The 14,775-nt window shown below is 37.4% G+C and overlaps 1 non-coding gene across 1 annotated transcript; it reads right to left on the reverse strand.

Annotated features, from left to right (window-relative positions):
* Positions 1-12,041: 12,041 nt before the first annotated feature.
* Positions 12,042-12,114, reverse strand: Trnaa-agc. Its single transcript has one exon. It is a non-coding gene; the product is annotated as a tRNA-Ala (tRNA).
* Between the last annotated feature and the right edge of the window lie 2,661 nt (positions 12,115-14,775).

The following is a 14,775-nucleotide window of genomic DNA, read 5'->3' on the forward strand; positions in this document are numbered from 1 at the left end:
TTTTTTATATGTATGTATGTTTAAATGTATATATTTATCAGGACAATGGTACAATGTCTACAGCACAAGACAAATTACCATCCCTTTATATTCTAAATTTTTAGAGATTTATTTTTTTTTAAAAAACCTGTATATTCCATTGTAAGTAGTACATTAAAAACAATGTAGACGACAATGGGAAATTATGTATGAAATGTTTACTTGTTCGACGCACTACCTATACGTGACTCTCCGTCGTGCTCTCGGCACTAAATATGATAACAACAATAGAGAAAACATGGCATGGAGAAGGGGAGAATGGTGAATATCACTATGTCCGAGATAACCCTTTACCCGTATTTCCCCCACCGTTTCCTAGATGCTTAAATGAATGAGCCCAAGCGGGCAATAATTGTCGCGACAATCACCCCTGTCGACGAATTACCATAAGGACATACGTATAACCGAACGAGAACAGTTTCGATAGGCGTCACGAGGGTGTCGCAACCCCGACCACGGGGGCGGATATGCACGTGACGATATATGCGCGCGGCGGGGTTGGCGCTGTCAGCCATCATCGGCAGAGATCGATAACCCGGGTTCGCGGTGTGCGTGCACACGTTCGAGACCGTCAAGGGAACAGAAAAAAAAAGATGCATGAAAAACAAAGAACCCAGGGGGGAGGGTGGCGGTTCGGAGGGGTGAAGAGGTATCATAAATCGTGCGCGTGAACCGCGACACAGCCCCGCGCGGCGCGGAACCCTCTCGTTTCCCATACGATCCTGGCCGCAGTGAGATGGCCGGTTGCTTAAGTGGCCGATCACCTGGGGACCAAGGTACCCTCACGGCCTGTCTCCAGGCGTTCCGTTCGTCGAAAGTCTACCCGAGAAAAAGATGCTGTCGGAGGTTTTTATCGGTTCCTTTCGAGGGACGAAGCGTCGCCGATGCCCGCCACCCTGCCAGGCGAGCATCCGACGATGGAGGTGCGCGTTCCTCTACAGGAATTGGAAGGGGATACTCGTGCGCTCGGCGAAACGATTAGGGTGGAGAATCCAGCGTGTAGGGGACGCGTAATTCCGGTGGCTGCCGCTACGGCGCTGCGTTCGGTTGGTAGCGTCAAGATGGCCGCCAGGTTCGGGAGTTGTAGATATACGCTGGCAAAAAGGACTTTACGCACGTTAATGATTTTATTTTCTTGTAACATCAAGTTATAAGTTAGTTATTTTAGAGTATACTCTGATAAAAAAGTTACATATCTAGGGAATAGACCAATATAAATAATTTCGAACTTGGTGGTTTTATGGGCGTAGCCAGGTTATCAGTGGAGGCGGGGGGGTAAAAATATTTACACATCGACTGCCACAGTGAAAAAGGATGTTCGTAGTCAGACACACTTTATTTTGTTTTTATGGTAATCGTTGAAAATGTATGCGTTTTGTTAATAAAGGCTGTTGGTCGTGTTTCAACTTATACTGTAATGTTAAATATTATGCAACAATTTTGTAACTCTGGAAAGGGAGGGGAGGAGCAAAATCCAATTTCTTTCTTGTAGGGTGGGGCAACTGCACTCCCTGGCTACGCTCATGGTCTATTCATAATGAATATAAAGATTAACAGATCAAACAGAATTCCTTTGTTACCAGAATTTGTCATATACCTAAAGATTAGGTATATTGAAACTTGATTAAATTTTCTGTATATTCTTTTCCGCACATTCGCAATCTACTAGAAATACATAGAATCTGTAGTTTAGTTATTTTAATAGTTATTAATAATTGTAGACGGTTTTTGTACTGCCGACATGGAATAAATGGTGAAGAATGATTGGAAATCAATACGCGGAAGAGGTTTGCCGATGGTATTACATCCTGAACAGGGTTACAGAATCATTAATAGGACTAATAGCTCTCTAAGTATTCACTTAACATTATTTTCGAAGTGTTGAAGCGGAGCAAAATCACATCGAATCTCTTCAATATATTACAACTTCGTATAAAACATCAAATCTCCTATAAGAATACCAGACGAATTATCCAAAACAATTTCTTAAGACTTCGATCTTCATTCTCCCATTTAAACATTTCAGTAATTTACCCCCATTAGTTTCTCCTTAACGATTTCAGCAACACTTATGTAAACTGCCTAGTCAATCCTCCCTCTAAAATATTTTATTCTATTCTCCGAACGTTTCGCGTTCGAGCGTAATCGGTCGCGACTTCCACGTAAGATCACCGCGGCGTCGGGGCAAATCTTACGAGAACTTGAGGTATCGAGAGTTCATCAGCGCGTGAAGGGTGCGTATCGACGGTTCGATAGCCAATAAATACAGGGGGTTGTTCGACGATCGGGAATAGGAATTCCCGATTGGTTCGTGGAGCGGGGTTACATACGTGAACTAGAGGTTCCGACCGCCAGGCGGGAATCGATAAATCGAACGCGACCGCTCGTACGCTCGGCGGAGACTCGACCGGAAATGGAGCAGGCTGCTAGAATTTACAGGAAGTAGAACCAATACTTCCGATACCGTCTTATTGGTTTCCAATGGACGAACGGTCGGATTAGACGATGGGGTACGAGTGTTCTACCCTCCAGAGGGTGCACGACGAGTCGAGTTTTCTGTCAACCGGCACGTTAAGGGCTGCACACTTTGTATTTATTGGAAAACAAGGGCGGTTTGGTAGCAGGGTAACACGAGGCTGTAGGGGGTGATTTTCAACCCCTGCGGAGGGTGGCTGGTTCCGTTGTTAAACGTGTCACAACACAGTCATCGACTACCACCACGGCTGGTCGTAGATCCTGTTTCCTGCTAGGGGCTTCGCCCAGCTGGCTTTTCTCCATAGGCACTTCAAGGGAGTTGCAGCTGGTCTATTGATCGCGTGACGAAGATGAATGAACGAAACGTTCTTCCGAATAATATGTAGCGGGTATAAGGAAAAGATTGAACGTTCTTTGGATTTGTTTTAACAATAACAGTAAAATTTAGCAGTGCTAATTCGGCGGGTCTGTTATGATTAAGAACAAGCAAAGAATGTGTATGAAGAATCAAAAGAATCGTACATTATTTTAAATTTATTTAAATAGTAAAATAGTAACAACTATTGAATGTGATTTATGTAATCCTTACTTCCCTAAATTATAATAGATTTAGTTAAAGGTAGTTTCTAAAATTTAATTTGTCATTGATATAAAATGTACTATGGTATTCTGTGTAGGGGTGGATTTATTGCCAAGGGTTGAATCTCCTAACGAATATACGAATTAGATCTTAGATATTAAAGATACAATTGACTAAGAATTTTTTACAATCGATTAAACATTTGAATCAAACGTTAAGTTTTAGTGATGTATAACTTAATAATTACCTGATATTGATTCGAATATACTGCATTGAGTGTACTATTCTGTATCAGGTACCTAAAGTATACAAGCAAATTTTTTTAATATACAAATTATATTATGAATTCCATAACTTAAACAAAAATTGAATTGATATGTATTCGATTTTTGAAGTTTCTACGTTTAATAGAATGAATACTGCGCGAGGACTGTGCCTCGAATGCCTCAAAGGAATGGGACGCAATCACTTGGCGAATTTTACACGTACGTCTAAATAAATATGACATTATTTAAATTCAAAATATCCAATAAAAACTTTAAGTTTACTGATAAAACAAGCGAAATGAAACGCGAAAGAAAAAATTCGTACAGTCGATAATAATCGTTAGATCAGCGGGGGACTTTGATCCTAAAAAGTGAACGAGGCCCGCCAAAGAGACTAAACGACGTCAAGGAGGTGGCCTGTACTCGTTGCTACGATATTAGAGGAGTATCAACATTGCAGGAGTTTATTCTGATCCCCCTCAATGAATTAACTTTCGATCGTGACGTCGCGAATGTAGCCGACGCTAGACCGACCACCTCCCACGAAAACGTCGAGAGGAAGGCGAAAAGGTAGCAGAACGGAAACGGAGCCATTCATGGAAAGAAATGGGTTAGAACAGAGCAGACATGCGATTATTAGGAACGTAGGAACGCCGAGGAACAGACCTGGCCATGGTTCCGATCAACAATGGAAAGAAGTGGGGCTGCTAAACAGTGTGTCGCACGATCGATGGAAACGTTAAAGAAATATTGCATAATATTATGTAAGTGTTTCTTGAAAATATTCGTTACTTAATTATAATGAGAGCAACGGATTTTAATAAAATCGTAGTAGTTATAAAAAATGATATTACAATTTAACCTGATATGCCCAAAACCTTTTTGTTTATTTAAAGTATACTTTTTTCTTCATAACATTATTGTATTTAATATCCTTTGCAATATTATATGGAGAGTCATCTAAATTTTTAGTGTGCTGTTTAGTAATTTTTAGTAAACGGTACCACCTATTATTTAACTGTGAAACTCGAAAAAGAATAAAATAAACGTACCTGCCAGGTGTCTTTATAGCAATATGGTGGGGATATTCGGTTTAATAATAATTATAGACGATCCTCTGGTAATTATCGACTCGTATGTTATCTGTTATCGTTTACAACAATGTCACTGATTATATGGCCAATCATTAGGAATTCATACAAATGCTAACACGTGTACTGTTGACTTTTACCAGACTTTTACCAGTTTTACCAGTACTTCAATTGAGTTTATTTATATGAATTAAGCATTTTGATACGGAGAGAATAAAATTATCGAAATGAAATAAGAAAAAAAAACGAAAGAAGTGACATTATGTAATACATCGAAAGAGTGATATTATGTAATACATCAGATTTTTATAAAAAGTTACATAATTGAAATATTGTACAATTGTATTATGCGGAAGGCACACGAACTATTTTTAATGTACTCTCACTACGTTAATTTCTCAAATAGCCTTTTTCGTGATCTCTTATAATGTTTTCACTGTTAATTAATACGTGCACTTCAATTTGTCACCTAAAAATTAATAAAAAAATCCGCAAAATAGGTACAAAAATAAATCAAAGAATTCTTCACGAGGTCTTTAATACTTTTTAATTAATAATGGGCTTTCTTAACAAAAAATAAAGCGTCCAATATCGTGTTTCGCGTCGCATTCTCTTCTTATCAGTTCCTCGACAAGCTATCTCTGCTCCACCGTTCCACACACCGCCTCCCGTTTATGTTTCTCGCGAATAAATTGCAAAATTAATACTCGTAATAACGTAAACGTTATAAATGTTAACCGACGTCGACGGTACACACACATTTGTATCAAGCACGTGATTATGCAAAATAACAGCGAGGCGGGATAGGCCTATCGGGCGGCGCGGCGCGTCGTCGGCGACACGTGACTTGTAATTTCGCGAATTTTGCAATAGAAACGCAACCGGTTGTTGTAAACCGAGTAAAGTTTGCAATTACACAGGAAAACAGAAGGTACAGCGATGTATATTACCGATAAACGCGGCGGTGTTACATTTGTAAAGTTCACCTACTCGCAGCGTGCGAACCTGGTACGCGACGCGACATTTTGTATTAAAAAAAAAAGCTCGCGAGTTGCCCCCACTCCTCCACCCCGGTGGCGGAATCGATAATTAATTGGAATACACTCTGCACAGAGATGAGAACGAAACACCTTTTTGCAGTACCTCAAGCGATCAGTGAAAAGTACGTACGTAACTCGCACAGTAATGTTTTTGCCAAGTTCCGTTAAGGAAATTTACAATTTTTCTAATAAGTAGTTAATATAGTTTCTATGCGATTGGTTGTAATTTTTATGTAGTATTCTCTGTGCTCTCGAGCTTCTTTTCTGTTCAACTCGATAATCTATCGAATCTTTTGTAAGTCGATAAATAAATCGTTTGAAATTCCGTAGGAATATATAAGTACATATCTACTAAATATTCTTGCAAAATACAAGAAACGAAACATTCTATTAACATAGTATACATGTGGAAATTTAAACGCAATTATAAGTGGTATACAATAATCCTTAACTCAAGTTGTATTGTAACCCCTGTAATACGTATCAGATCGAGAAATTTCTTCATAAAACTTCTTTATTTATTTAATTATAATAAATAGAAGGTCAGACTGTTATTATGAACAGTAAATGTAACAGAAAGTATTTCACTATAATTAATGACACAGAGAGCTTCGTTTATTACTAGTTTAACTAAACGTTCCAGTAAGGACCAAGCATGAATTTAAAAGTGATTATTGCACAAAGTTGTTGAAAATACCTGCACAATCTTAGACATACAAGAAAGGAATATCATAGTTCTGGTCTGAGGGTATTGTAGGTTTCTTGTCGTGTACGTGTTCTGTACGTCTTCTGTACGTGTACGAACACACGTGCATAGTACATACCACGAAGGAACCCCCATTCATCTCTCCCCGGCTGTTGTCAATGACCATTTTTTGTTTACAGATATTGGATAAGTGACAGCGCGAGGTAGCAGGCACGTATAACCCACAGGGACATGCGTGCGTCGCTACGAGGGGCGGAGACTACTGTTGCGGATATTAATTAGGGTGGAACAATAGAGAACGAGATTTTTTACCAGGATCGCATCAGGCTAAAGAGGTCGAGGTGTGGGAGTAAGCATTGCGCTCCATGCCGGTGCAATCGAATTGCTGACCCGTCTGCACGCGACAAATCGACTGTTTTCTGATAAACTTTTCGAAAAAATTTTCCTTTGTTTCTAAACCATACGGCAAAAGCATCGAATCAATTACAATGTTAGTATTAAATCTCACATCGATGATGGAAACTTATTTAATTTATTAGGGGACGCAAAATCTGTCTCAAGATTGTAAATGCTGTATTTGTATATGTATTTTGTATAATTATGAACATCAGAGATAGAGGTAAGGAGAGTCGCTTTTTGGGATGATAATTAAGTCTTCGTTTAATTAAAATATTTTGCGAAGCCTATTGATTGACATGTGCGATAAATGCAAAGAATCGAATAAGATGAATTAATAAGATATTAATTTATTATGTCTGTTCGGAGATATGTATGGGAGAAAAGATTTTGCAACAGTTTAAGGTTTGAAAATTTATGTATCACGGTTTTTACATGGTATGTAATTTATGGTATCGTTTCATATTGTAGTACATATATACTTCTTCACGTGAATTTTTTTATATAGGACATAATAATACATTACTATAAAAAACTTGAATTATTGTTATTATATTATACTTCTATAGATACTGATATTATCAAATAATATCAGTTTCGATCAATCACGAAATACTAATTTTTAAATAAAATCAACAAAAATTGGAAAGCTACAGTAAAATATTATCTTCAAAAGTTTTTAAATGTATGAGGGTTATGAAGATCATGTAAAAAATTGTAGTTTAATTGTTCTCGCATCAAAATGATAATGTTTCATAATTGAAAGGTAGATTTAATTGGATGGAGATTCCATTGATTAGTGAGATCAGCAAATACGTAATATTAAATGATACTATACACCGTGTAATTAAAATAAAATACATGTTTACGTTACATACTGCAAGGACATGGCGGAATGAAGGGCTTGAAAGGCAATGCGTGGCCTTACCAAGGAATCAGCCCCCATAGGGAGTGTTCAAAGGGTCCGACCACTTCCCATGTGTTCCATATACATATAAATACACATATATTCAGAAGACGCACGTACGCACACATTATTATGTACAGCACCGACGAAAAGTTCACGATAACATACTCTATGAAAGAATCCAATTTTAGTAATTCCATTATATATAATTTTAATTAATTTTAATTCACGATTTCTGCGCAATTAGTATAAAATCGCAAATAAACTTTATATGGACATTTCAAAAGTTACTTTTTCAATCAATCTATTACCATATAACAGTGACTCTGATAGAATGTCATAACAAAGTTTGCTACTAATTTAGTATTTGTTATTCAGTTACATTTTCGAGCTCTATAGAGCTGAAAACAGAATAAATATTAATCATATGCCATCCGTTACTGTAAATATAATTCAATCACATTAAAGTACCATTTATGCCCATTTAGTACCATTATGTTCATTACCATTGTAGGTACTAAATGTGGTACACTGTAGCAAAATTGATTGTTGCCAATTACCAATTCATTACTCTACTATAAACTTCTCCGTAATCTCATACAACAACTAAGCTTACTGATGATTCTCTATATTCAACCTGCATTTAGATTCAATTTAAACATGTACTTTTATAATCAAAGTAATCACATCTACATTTCGTCACTGTTCTCTCGATTAATGCCAAACAATTCATTCTTCCTCTCTTTCAAACGTAGAAAATCCATGATTAGATTAACGTTATCATTTCGTGGTTCTTATCGAATTTTTAATTTTCCCCTACAATCCTTTACATCCCCAGTGATCGATTTCATTCTCTATCTACGGATGACCGTATAAAATCGAAGGTTAGGCATCGTTTCTATCGGATACGATGCACCCCTAGCTTTTTAGTCGACACTGTACACTCTTGCCACGGCGGCTACCACCATAAACTTCGCCACGGTTTACAGGCCGGTTAGGCTCACGCACTGCTGTGCGAGCGTGAGTTATCGGGGAAGCATGATCTCCGTTCCGCGCTCCTTTGGCTCCTTCCTGCTTTGCTCCTTTTTGGGGCCGCGGCCAAAGCCTGACTGCGGTCCAACTGTGCAAGGGACGCATAAACAACAAGTATCCTGGGGATGGATCTCGCGGGACATTCCGTTCATGGGAGAATGGCTCCTTGAAGTGTGCCATCGATGCAAAAATCAAGGACTTAATACCGGTATGATTTTGATAGCGTTATTATACCCAGGGACTTAAAACCGGTATGATTTTAATACCGGTTTGATGCCTGCAAAGGTATACCGAAACCGATATATTACCGAAAACCGAAATTTATACCGGTATAATATCGGTATTTTATGTTTCGATAAAAGTCCTTGGCGAAAACCACATTAAGCTTCTATTGTACTAGAGTGTACAATTAGATTGTTTTATTCTTTGTTAACAAAGAGAAATGGAAGATAGTTGTACTATACTTCTTCCTTTCGTCTTTATGTTACCCTTGAATTCACTACTTAATCTTGAAGAATTACTGTGGAATTGTTTCTTAACTAACATTCCTTAATATACATTTCACGTACGATCGAAGTGTCCTGCATTAATTTTACTCGACTACTTAATCCCAGTTTCAATAACTGTATTTCAAAAACGTTTAACAATTCCTCTCGATCAAGTATGACAATAATAATTCCCACGGATATCCATAATCTACTTATGATATATACAATACAAAATTTAATAAATTCAGTACAAGAGTCCACTGCATCCCCTAATCATTCATTAACATACATATCTACCTTCATTCTTTTAAGTTTTTAATCTTTAGATCGACAAAAAATTGAACCTTCTTTTGAAATTACAAAGGAAGGTTCAAAGTCAATTCACGTCCAGGCCTTTCAATTTTCACCGAGGACAAGAACAGCTCGAAACGTCAAATCCCCATTTATAGTGGGGGTTGGATATGCGACACGCACGTATTACGTCACCATATCTACACACGCGTTATTAGGGCTGTAGGATATGCAGGTTGTACCTTTGTGCGTCCGCGACAGGTGGTATTACGGGTGTGTGAGTGTGTGCGTAGCCTCGGTGTTCACCGGAGCACGAGGCGACATGTGTCCACCGTATAACGTCCGTCATAATGGGTGGTGAATTCTGAAACGTTGAACAAAGAAAAAACACGCGGAGCAGCAGGAGAACACGAGGCGAAAGGGGTTAGAATTCCGAGGACGGTGGGATCGTTGTGTGCGTCGGTGTGCCTTTTGTCGCGACCCTTTTTTAGCAGAATTGCGTTCAAACGGGGGTGGAAATCCTCTAGGGTAGCAGAAAGCGAGATATCGAGCAGTGAGGTTCGATGGAAATGAATCGTTCATTTGCCAAAGTGATTGCAACTCCAAAAATATTATCAAGATAATTTATTTTTTTTTTTTGACTCGTGAGTAGCTTAAATGTAGAGGCAATGATGGTTGGAAAATTATATATGTATATATTCAACGATTAGTTTCTACACGTAATTGTAAATAGAACGTTCGAAAAAGAAGATCGAACATTTCGAATCAGTGGAAAAAATAATTGAATGTGAAGTTGAACGAATATTGATAATTTATTTATTAAATTTGTAAATTTCAAATAAATAAATCTACAGTTCCCTTCAATATTGATTTCTATAATCTGTGTTTAATTGATTCAGGTTAATAAGATGGGATCGTAGGTAGTAGGCAATAATAATAAATCCTGTCTCTGACGTACGATATTGACTGTTAAAATGAAACTGCGATGGACCAGAGAGTGTCCGTTAATAGTGAAGTTTGCAAGAATGTCTAATAAAAGTATATATCACTGTTATAAACAAATGATTATTACTTTACATATTCTCTAAAATATGTGCCAGCAATCCATACCTAGAACATTGTATAATTTAGAATAAAAAAGTCACCCAACAAAACGTGAGGGTAACGTGAGTATTCCTGTAATTTTTTTGTGATAGAAAAACTTGTATAGAATTTTCTGTACTTAATAAAAGGTCTGCAGGTTCTAGTTACTTAAGCGATGGTCACGCAGAATGATCTGAAAGGGACGCTTGACCGCGTCCGAACAATGGCGCTGAGAACATAGATCGGGGGAAGAACCAGGATCACAGAATCTAGAGAGGATGCGCGGTGCACCACGGCAAGACTATTTCCTTTACTATAATTTTGATTCAAGAACCAGAAAACTGATAAATAAACATTCAATAAATTACACACGACATCGTAATCTCACAAAGAACATATAAAAAAAAAAATAATATTTCATTTCTTCACTGTGCAGCTTTCCCTCAACAAACATTTCTTTTTCCAAGACAAATTAAAAATTCAAGGACTCTATATCGCCAACAGTACTAAATTTCTATACAATCAATTAAACAATTAACTTTACAGATCACAAAATCTTCAGTCTTTTCTTTCTCGTCTATTCAATATCTTCATGTAAATGTCATTATAAATTAATTTCAAGGATCATTTTAAAATGTAATTTCAACCCTTATGAAATATACTGTATTGTTAACTGTGTAAATACGTCGATATTTCGCTGGCTCGAAATTACCATGCAGTTCGATACATCGGTTGTCGAGATAATGGATATTACGACTTGACAAACATGGTCACGATGCGTCAACGTGAGCCACCGCTGGACTCGTCGATTAGAAACGGGATTAGGATAGAACCAACACGACGAACCAGCGATAGTTTCGCTCCCAGTTGTTGGTAAATCGTGGTTTAGAATCAGCCGGGTAACAGACGCGCCGTGGAGGTAGCTGGAGGAGCTAAACGAGCTTAGGATAGCGAAGAACGCCTAAATGCCATACCTGAACTCCGGAACGGATTCTATCGCGTGTCCGTCTACACACGGCATGATTCTACTACGGATTGCGTGGCCGGTCGGTCTCGCGCTTCAATTATCTCGATCATAATTCCTGATTCGCGATAACGTGCACGATCATTTTTTACTCGATTCCATTTCTTACCAGCGAACAACCAAGTTATATGCAAAATAAGTTAATTTTTGGGAATATATTTAAACTAAATCAAGTTCACTTGAACATATTTTTACTATTATAAAATTGTTACTTTCATATATAATAGATAAATTGAAAATATTTTTGGATGATTTTATCAGTCACAGTTGATATGATAATGGTAAAATGGGATATATAAGAAGTACTATCTATGTAGTATCTTAAAATATAATTTGTTAAGTATATTCTTATGTTATTGTCTTTTTTATGTTTAATAGTGTGTGTGATATAAATGTCTGGACTTGATTGAGAACTCGTTTAAATATTTTTGATGAAAATTGTAAGAGGGTATGGATGGATATTGTTAATTATGTTCGTCTTTGTGCATAATAATAAACAATGGCGAACAGTAAAAGAACAGCGAATTGTGTTGTGTGGTATTTATAACATTTAAAATTGACAAAATGAGAAGTATGTGAATTTTAGAATGAAATAAAGGATTTTTTATATAAAAAAATTTGGTTGGAGGCGCCGGGCATCGATCCCGGTACCTCTCGCATGCTAAGCGAGCGCTCTACCATCTGAGCTACGCCCCCGTGTTGTCATAAATGACATCTTTATATTTCACGAGGTCACTGAGTATATGTTAATAAAATAGGTTAAGCAAAAGTAAGTTAAACTTATATCAGTTAATAAGAATAATTTTAAAAGAAATAAGTTAAATAGTTAATAACAACTTCTATTTGCTGTATACTATCATTAAAAAGTTACAAAACGAATACATAAACACTAACATTTTACAAGTTTCTCCATTAAGATTGTAATAAGAAGCAAGTGTGTAGACTTAAACTCAACATGATTGATATTTAAATGTACTCGGAAACATAAACAATTACTATATATAAGATATATATTGTCGAAGTTTGAATTAACTTCTCTTAATACGTTTTTGTAGTTTTATTTTTGCTGTACGAATTATTCGTCTCCCACTTCATCCATTTCGTTTGCTTTCGCATTTGATCACGTGGCGCCACAGAGTTCTTAGGATCACAGGAACGTCGAGGAGGATTTATACTACGGTTCTCGTTATGGATCCCGATCCACGAAAGCTACTTTCTTTGAATTTGGAGAATTCCAAAAATACTGTCCTATATTACTTCGTAACTTCTACTGCGAAATAATGAAATCTGTGTTATCTAAAAGTTTAGAAATAGAAAAGCAGAGTTATTACTTTGAAACTTTAAGTTCACTGTACTTCTTCTATTAGTTTCCTCTACATTTAACCATCACACAATTATGTTCTCTATTAAAAGAGATTAAAAATCTATCAATATACAACACGTAATTAACACAACAAAGCATTACTGAAAGTTTTACACTTTCATATATACATAAGCTTGGAAGTATTACGCTTAAGGAAAAGTTAAACATTTTTCTTTCACAAAAACTTTTATGTCCATGTAGTCAAACACGCCACATAGAACGTATATTTTATTTTTTTGTAATAATATATTCTTGTAGAATCTAATCTTATCCACCAACAGTTCTTCCATGCACAACTATTTCAACTTTCAACTTTTCAATAAGCATTTTCACTGCTGTATCACCCAAACTCTTCCCTCAAATTCTTCCACGAATAACAATCGCTATAAGTACTCGGAGATTCAAACCACTCACGAATTAAATAACAAACTTTATTGTTCCAACATTCGAACTATCCCACAACGTCTGCTACAAATAACAATCCCTAGAAGCACTTAAAGGTCCAAAGCACTCAGGAATGGTTCGCTTCACAATAATTGCAAAGTTACAAAAATGTGGTAAATTTCACCAGATTTTCCGTACACAGGGTAATTAAAGTCGATAATTCAAGGTTCGAACTAACGAAAAAACACGTATGTAAATCGCAGAGAAAAGTCATAATCCGAGCTTTTAACGGGGGATTACGGTGTGTTGATGAGAGCTCATCGGCCAAATGGCAGGGGATGAAGCTGGTGGGGAGGGGTGGGCGATCGATCAGGACCGCAGCTACACCCCAGATACTTCGATTTTCACATGGACGTGGCGCGAATCGAGGATTCGATGGGGAACAACGGTTATCGTTTAACGATAACCATAAACGCAGCCAGCCGCTGTTTATCGGTTTTCGAAATGACGCAGTGTCGAAAAGGGAAAAGCCGAATCGAGGGTGAAAGTGTGACCCGAGAGAAAGTGAGGTCCTGCGAACCTCTGTCTACGTATGGCAGCCTGCTACGTCAGACAGCCTCTTTTCCGATAATTTGCCACTCATTAGCATAAAAGGAAGCCCGGCTCTGGGAAGGGGAGAAACTTTTGGATTTTATGGTTAAAAGTCCACGTGCCTCTAGCTCCTTTCGATGGCTGCGGCCCTGCTGAGGGTTTGCTCTTATTTTCCGATACCACAACCACTGGAACCTCTTTTTCATTCCTCTTTCATCCTCTATCCGTACGTCTGTGGTCGTCGTATCGATCCTTCTTCTGGCATTTTCCAGTTATTTCTCCTCTGTCCGTGAAATTTCAGTAATGATTTCCACGAGAACAATGATTCTTTCTTTTTTTATTGGTATGTTTTAATGTTCCCTTAGTGTCTTCACCCCTTAAGCGAAGAAAGAATTTTTGCACGTCGTACTTTGAAGTATTTGACGTGGCGAAAATTTCAATTTTTAAATTTAATTACAAGCAAGAAGAGTTTTTCTTTCTTATGATATTATTAAAACGAAGTGACATGACGCCCATTTTGTGACGTCAAATTGTATAGGAAAGTAGTAAGGCCACATTGACCTACTGCGTTGGGGTGGAAACGGTGAAAGAAAGATGATTCCATGACGAAATCAGTGATTTAAAAATACTAGATATTCCGTGAAAATCATATTTCATCGGTCTAGAATTAGACTTTATTTAACTCCGAATGGGTTCTAAATGTATACACAGTGTGTGGCGCGAAGCCTATGTTTTCAAAGGAATTTCCGGCATGTGGTTGGTTTGGCTATGCACAGAGGCAACATTGCTCTTTAATTCAAAGTCTGCTCCCGTTAAGTCAAATATCTACGTGTAAACACATCCGCAAAGCTAACAAATTCGTAACCACGTAGCCTCAAGCGTATATCGCGTAACCGATTGGGTCCACGGTCATGTGTTTTAGGCCGTGTTACGTCAAATACCATGTGATATTCGAGACTTTCAGGTATGTTATTGCAAACGTATGAAATAACAAATGGCAAACATAAAAAGAGAAAAGC

The sequence above is a fragment of the Dufourea novaeangliae genome, unplaced genomic scaffold, assembly GCF_001272555.1.
Source record: "Dufourea novaeangliae isolate 0120121106 unplaced genomic scaffold, ASM127255v1 scaffold109, whole genome shotgun sequence".
Classification (NCBI taxonomy): Eukaryota; Metazoa; Arthropoda; class Insecta; order Hymenoptera; family Halictidae; genus Dufourea; species Dufourea novaeangliae.